General features: G+C 42.5%; 1 pseudogene; it reads right to left on the bottom strand.

The window, feature by feature from the left end:
- Nucleotides 1–2,074: 2,074 nt before the first annotated feature.
- On the bottom strand, nucleotides 2,075–2,585 carry LOC132422159 (large ribosomal subunit protein uL13 pseudogene; annotated as a pseudogene).
- Between the last annotated feature and the right edge of the window lie 3,574 nt (nucleotides 2,586–6,159).

The following is a 6,159-nucleotide window of genomic DNA, read 5'->3' on the forward strand; positions in this document are numbered from 1 at the left end:
GATTTGTAGATTTTGGGTTATGTATTGCACAAAATGAATATGCCTTAAGAGAAAAATCATAGTAATTAACTTGGTAATGTTACGTCAATGTTATTTTATTTAGAAATGTTGACTTGTTGTAGGCATGCTAGCCTTAACTGTTTTCTGAGTGTAGTCCATTAAGTAGAGGGATGGGGCTCTCATTACTGAGTAGAAAGCCTGGGGAAGCCAAGTTCTGCTGTGAGAGAGTGGCCTGTCTGTCTACTGAACAAGAGCAATCATGCACAACCAAGTTATAGAGGATTCAACTCTGCACCTCCTTGCTGGGTTAATTGGACTGAATCCCCTCTCTACGGCTTCCCTGGGACTTTGACTCAACCTGTACAGTACATTTATCCCTACAGATTTGTCCTCTACCTGATGCTTCTCCAACTTCTTGGCATGTACCCAACTTCACTGACTGGTATTGGCAACTGGATCCTGTTTAAATAATGGACCTCCCTCCCCAGTACTCCCTGCCCCACTCCCACATGCCTCTGGTCCATCCTTATCATGTCCTTTAGCTGGTTTAACCCACTACCTGGCTGAGCATTAAATGTGGACATGACATGTGTAGGCTATTCTCAAAAGGTGTGAAGTAAAAAAGGAAAGAAACAGGGCAATAACTTGAAGAGTTATTTTAAGAAAAGGGATTGGGTTCAACCTGGGGGTGTCTGTAGACTAAAGAAAGGAGCCCGTAACTGAGCATACAGAAAGATTAAATTTTGAAAGAGGCAGAAAGGGATTAGATCACTAAGGGTAAATCTGAGAAATTCTAAGAAAGGTCACTGTAGCTATGCATATGGTAGGGGAGTTTAGGGTTGAAGCCAATGGAAGATATGTGGGAGGAGGCAGAACATCTCTGAAGTCAGGGCAAAGCTCAGCTGCAGAGAGAGCTAGGTAGAGGAATGGGAGAAGTTACTAGTGGCAGAAAGTATTATTGTTTCAGTTACTTATTGGTTGGTGGCAAACCACCCACAACAGTGGCTTAAAAGAACAGCCACGTATTATCTGTGATTCTGTATTCTGGGCTAGGCTCAGCTGGGCAGTTCTCCACGTGGAGATGGTTTCTGCGTTCTTTTGTCTGGTGCCTCAGCTGGGATGCCTGGAACAGCTCAGACTCATTCACAGCGTGCTGGTCTCAGGATAGTCAGACTCCGTCCATGGTAGCTGGCTACCGAGAGGGAGCCAGCAGGAGCTGCTTAAAGGGCAGGCCTGGGATCGGCACAGTGTCGCTTCCATCTTACTCTGTTGGTCAGAGCAAGTGACGAGGCCAGCCCAGATTTAAGGGGCGCGGAAAATAGATTCTACCTGTTGATGTGGAGGACAGCCGACGCATACAGGGAGGGGAGGAATTGATAACAGTCATGGTTGAAGTCTCTCCACCACAATTTCTGAGAGTTTGCAGACTCATCTGAAGTTAGAAACTATTAGTTTCCTACTGCCACTGGAACAAATTACTGCAAACTTGGTGGGCTTAAAACAAAGCTATTTATTTACTTACTTCCTTATACTTTATTCAACTCTGGTTGCAAAATACCGGGAAGCAACAAGGGCAATGCCTCTAACTTCCTGGTTGCACACGTCTTTCCCGTCTCCATCTGTATACGCCTCTGTGTGACACTAGGCTCATGCTGTCCCATGGCGTCTCTCACGCTCTAACAGCTGCAGAGGATGATATATGACCATGTAAGAAGTTGAAACAGATGCCTCATTCACGATTCAGTGTTCTCCTTCAATTAGTTTTCCAGCTCACTTGTGCAAATATTGGAACTAAAGTTGTTCCTACTGTTGGTGTTTAAAAACTCTGTCATGAACCAGTGGATTGTAGACAAATTTTGTCTGCACAAGCGTTAGAGCTATGTAAAGTAAATTTTTAAAAGACAGGCCTTTCTTAAACTGCAACAGTGACTAAGGTCCCTTCTGTGCCCCCAGCTTCCTAAGTCCCAGGCTGTCTTGTCCCCTGGATGGCTGCCCCTGGATCCCCACATCCAGGGCAGTGATGAAGGAAGGGCAGGCCAGGCCAAGCATGAGGAATAAATGGTCTCTACTGGGCTCAGACCAGTAGTCCACGGTTCTTGATCACCTCTGTGTATTCGTTGATTTTCTTTACGTGTTCTTTTCATCCTGTTTCCATAGCCTCATGAGCTGTTTTCTCTTTCAGTAATGGACCTTGGCCTTTTCCTTTCTCTTCTCCTTCCGGGTGGCCGCCACTGCCTGGTACTTCCAGCCAATCACATGGCACCCCAGGTAGGCAAATATTCGTATAGACTTCAGATGCATAACCTAGAGGGCAGCAGGAATCATCATCCACTTTTCCTTGTCATAGGGCAGCAGGATCCCATCAAACATCTTGTGGTGGTCCAGGGACCCTAGTCTCGTTTGGTCTTGTGAGGCAGCATACCTCGAATGGTCTGCCCTTGTTTCTGTAGAAATTGCTGGAAATGCTGATGCCCTCACAGCGTACAAACACCACCTTCTGGCCCAGCAGTACCTCCTTGGTCGTGATGCCCCTGGTTGGCCAGTAGATGGCATCAGCCATCGAGCTCCATCTGCCCCTCTGCCATCTTCGGCAGCCACCTGGGAAAGCCACGTACTTATTAGCTTACAGTTCTGGGCATCAGAAGTCTGAAATGAGTCTTATGGGACTAGAATTAAGGTGTCTGCAGGGCTCTGCTGCTTCTGGAAGATAGAGGGGAGAATTTGTATCCTTGCCTTTTCCAGCTTCTAGAGGACACCTGCAGCGTTTGGTTCATGGTCCTCTCCTCCATCTTCAAAGCACATCACTCCCTCTCTGCTTCTATTGTCCCACCTTTTCTGTTGATTGACCCTTGGGCCTACTTGGATAATCCAGGATAATCTCCTAATTTCAAGACCCTTAACTTAATCACACCTGTAAATTTCCTTTTGCCATATAAGGTCACATGTTCCTAGATTCTGGGGGTTGGCACGTGACATCCTTGTGGGGAGCGTAATTCTGTCTACAGAAGCTTGACGTATGTAATACTGCCGGCAGATGAAGTTGTGAGATTTCTCCAGTAGTACTCAGCTTTGTAGCAGTAATGGTAGAGAAAGTAAACTGTTGAACTGATCCAAGTTTAGAGATCGATAGGGTAGGATTAAGGTATAAGGACATTGAGGTAAGAGAATTAGGGAAGCTGGTACAGGTGATTGAGTTGACTGATCAAGGGGCCTGCTAGGGAGGGAAGGAAACCCAGGGGGAGTTTGATAGATTGGGAGAAGAGTGAGCTTCTTCCTTCAACTTCTTAACTCTGTTTCCTCTTTGATATGGCTTTTGCACATCATTAGCCTCCCTCTTGAGGGGGTTTCTGAATGGCTGCAGTGAAAGACCTTTATCTGATTCCCATTACCGAATCTTTCCCCTGTGTTAGTAACACCCAACATTACTGTATTCACGTAGTGGCAACCAGTGTTCGAATTCATGGGTAATTTCTGTGGGGGAATCACGTAGGATGAGAGATTACATACTCTACCCAAGAAGACCAATGGACATCAGACAGGGGAACATAAGTTCTTTTGTGGGACATGAGGTTAACTCTCCTTACAGAATTTTCCTGAATAAATAAAACTAAGGGTTTTTATTCCTCTTAGGAGGAAATCCAGTGAAACGACAACATTGACAGAGATTTTGTGATTGTAAAAAATGGCAGTTTGCTTGATCAAGGTCTTGATCGAGGTGGCCTTAAAGTTCCCTTTAGCTTTAAGCAGGTTTCCACCTGATTTGGTGCCCCTGACCTACCTTTTCCTAGAGCATTTACTTCAGAAAACTTGTCATTATGAGTCCTTTCTCGGCCCTTTGAGAAATAAATCTTTTAAAAAGCCTCTTGCCTGTTTTACAACCCAGGAATGTCTTTCTCAAGGACCTGGGAGCCTTCACTTTGAAATGTAATCATTGAAGGAGATAGAGCCCCTCTCTCGTGGTCTCAGTGGGAGGGTAGGAGCCTACCCTCAGACTCCTTGATCCAAGTTGTAAAACTATCTCTTGTCATGAAGATCAGAGGAAGTTTACTTTTCCTTTGGGTAAGGCCAATTAGCAAACACAGGTGGCCTATGATCCCCCCATCCCAACTCTCCAGCCCTTTGTTTCTACGGAGCCAGGCATCTAGACATGGTCTGTGCTCTCTCTCCTTGTTGCTGGCAATAGTATCAGAAAAAAATAAACTCTCTGTAAGATTTTTTCTTTAACAACCTTCCAACAGTGTCAATTCAACAACCACAAGGGAAGAAGGTATGAAGAGAATGAAGGATTGGATTTTTTTTAATTTACATGTTATTACTATTACTTTATTTTGTTATTTTATTGGAGTATGGTTGCTTTACAATGTGGTGTAAGTGGTCGGATTGAGTTGTAAGTAACAAGCAGGTAACAAAGAGCTATGATTTCTAATTCAAGTCACAAGACGACTGCACTCTGATTTACTTCACGTATTACAAGGGCAGGTGGAATATTATGCAACTTAATAAGTATGGGCTTTGCTAGGGAAGGAGTAGCTAAGGAATACATATATATATATATATATATATATATATATTTTTTTTTTTTTTTTTTTTTGGCTCGGATTTTTGGGAAGAGTAGATTTGTATAGAAGAGTGATATCTTAGTGTGATATCACAACCTTAGTTGCAAATGACAGAAATCTGACTCCAAATGGCTTACCCATAAAAGGTAATTTATTGGTCCATATAATTGAAAAGCCAGGGGATAATGCTGTATCTGGGGCTCAGACGATATGTTCTATGAATATTTACCAAGTGCCTCCTACGTGTGAAATATAGTTACAGGCACATGCGATACAAATTGTTGTCAATAAAGCAGGTAATATTCTGTGCCATCATGGAGCTTAGGGTCTAGTGTTCATGTCATTGGGACTTTGTCCCTCTCCTTGTCATCAGGGGCCTCTTCATTCTCCATTTGCTGGGTGGGTTCTGTGTTGCCTTCTGCTGGTTCATGAGAGGAAGAGAAGCTGGCCTGTGCAGGATGGGGAAAGGGACGACCAGGAGCCCTAGCTTCGTAAGCAGACTTTCAGGCTGCCTTTCTGTTGCTGGTCCCCTTCGTCTATTCCAGAGGTGCCTCGTGCTGTTAATTCCTGAGTCTTTGGGAGAATCTGTGATGTAGAACCAGTTCCTTTTTGGCTTTCCCCGGTACCTATTTAGACTTCAGCTTTCTCAAGTCTGTGCAGTCTGTTATCAATGATCCATGTGCTTTCCAGCTTCCAAAAGTTTGTGGCTATTGCTGCTTCCCCTTTCGCCCTTTGTTCTTGTAGTTTTATGCCTTAAAACATTCCCTTTACTGTCATTTTAGTGGGGTTTCAGGAGGGAATGATATACATGCATTTGTTAAATTTGTGATAGTAATCAAAATGACCAATTATTTTCATAAAATAAAATTTATTGTGTATTTTACTATGATGAGATCAATAGATGCTTATTGTAGGTAATGCAGAACTGTATAAAGAAAAGGAAATCCTTTTAAATTCCAGAAATACCATAGTTATATGACCACTCAGTGGCTGAACATTTAGGTTATTTCCAATTTTCTGATATTGCAAGTAGCGTGTGTTGAAAATCTTTACAGCTAAATCTTGATGAACATCTACAAATATTCCTTTGGAATCAATTTCTATAAAAGAACTTCAGGGGCAAAGAGACTGCATAATTTTACTGCTTTCAAGAAAGGCTCTACCATGCATTAACATCTAATGGTAGAAGTTCCAAACCAATAGCGGATGGGGAGCAACAGCAAATAACACACAAGATCAACGTGTTTTTATTTTTGAACTTAACTTTTTGTAAATTTTTTTATGCAGTGGTATATTTAAAAATTATTCTGAATAAGAAGGAATTTCAAATGATTATTATTAACTGAAAGAAAGGAAGCTATATGTTTTAGTAGAAGCAGTTAGAATAAAATAGAAACATAGATGAATATTTCAACTTTTATGTTTTAATTCTTCATTAATTACTAGCCACAAGGTAAACTTTACCCCACTTTTCCTCTAGTAAGTTACCTTTGTTTATTTGAGGAGCAGAACTTTTCAGCCAGGAATGAGGACAGGATGAGTGGAATCTGTGCCCTTAGTGGAATGTGAATGTCTTAATAGATAGTCCTTTCTGTTAGTC

Source organism: Delphinus delphis, chromosome 3, assembly GCF_949987515.2.
Source record: "Delphinus delphis chromosome 3, mDelDel1.2, whole genome shotgun sequence".
NCBI lineage: Eukaryota > Metazoa > Chordata > Mammalia > Artiodactyla > Delphinidae > Delphinus > Delphinus delphis.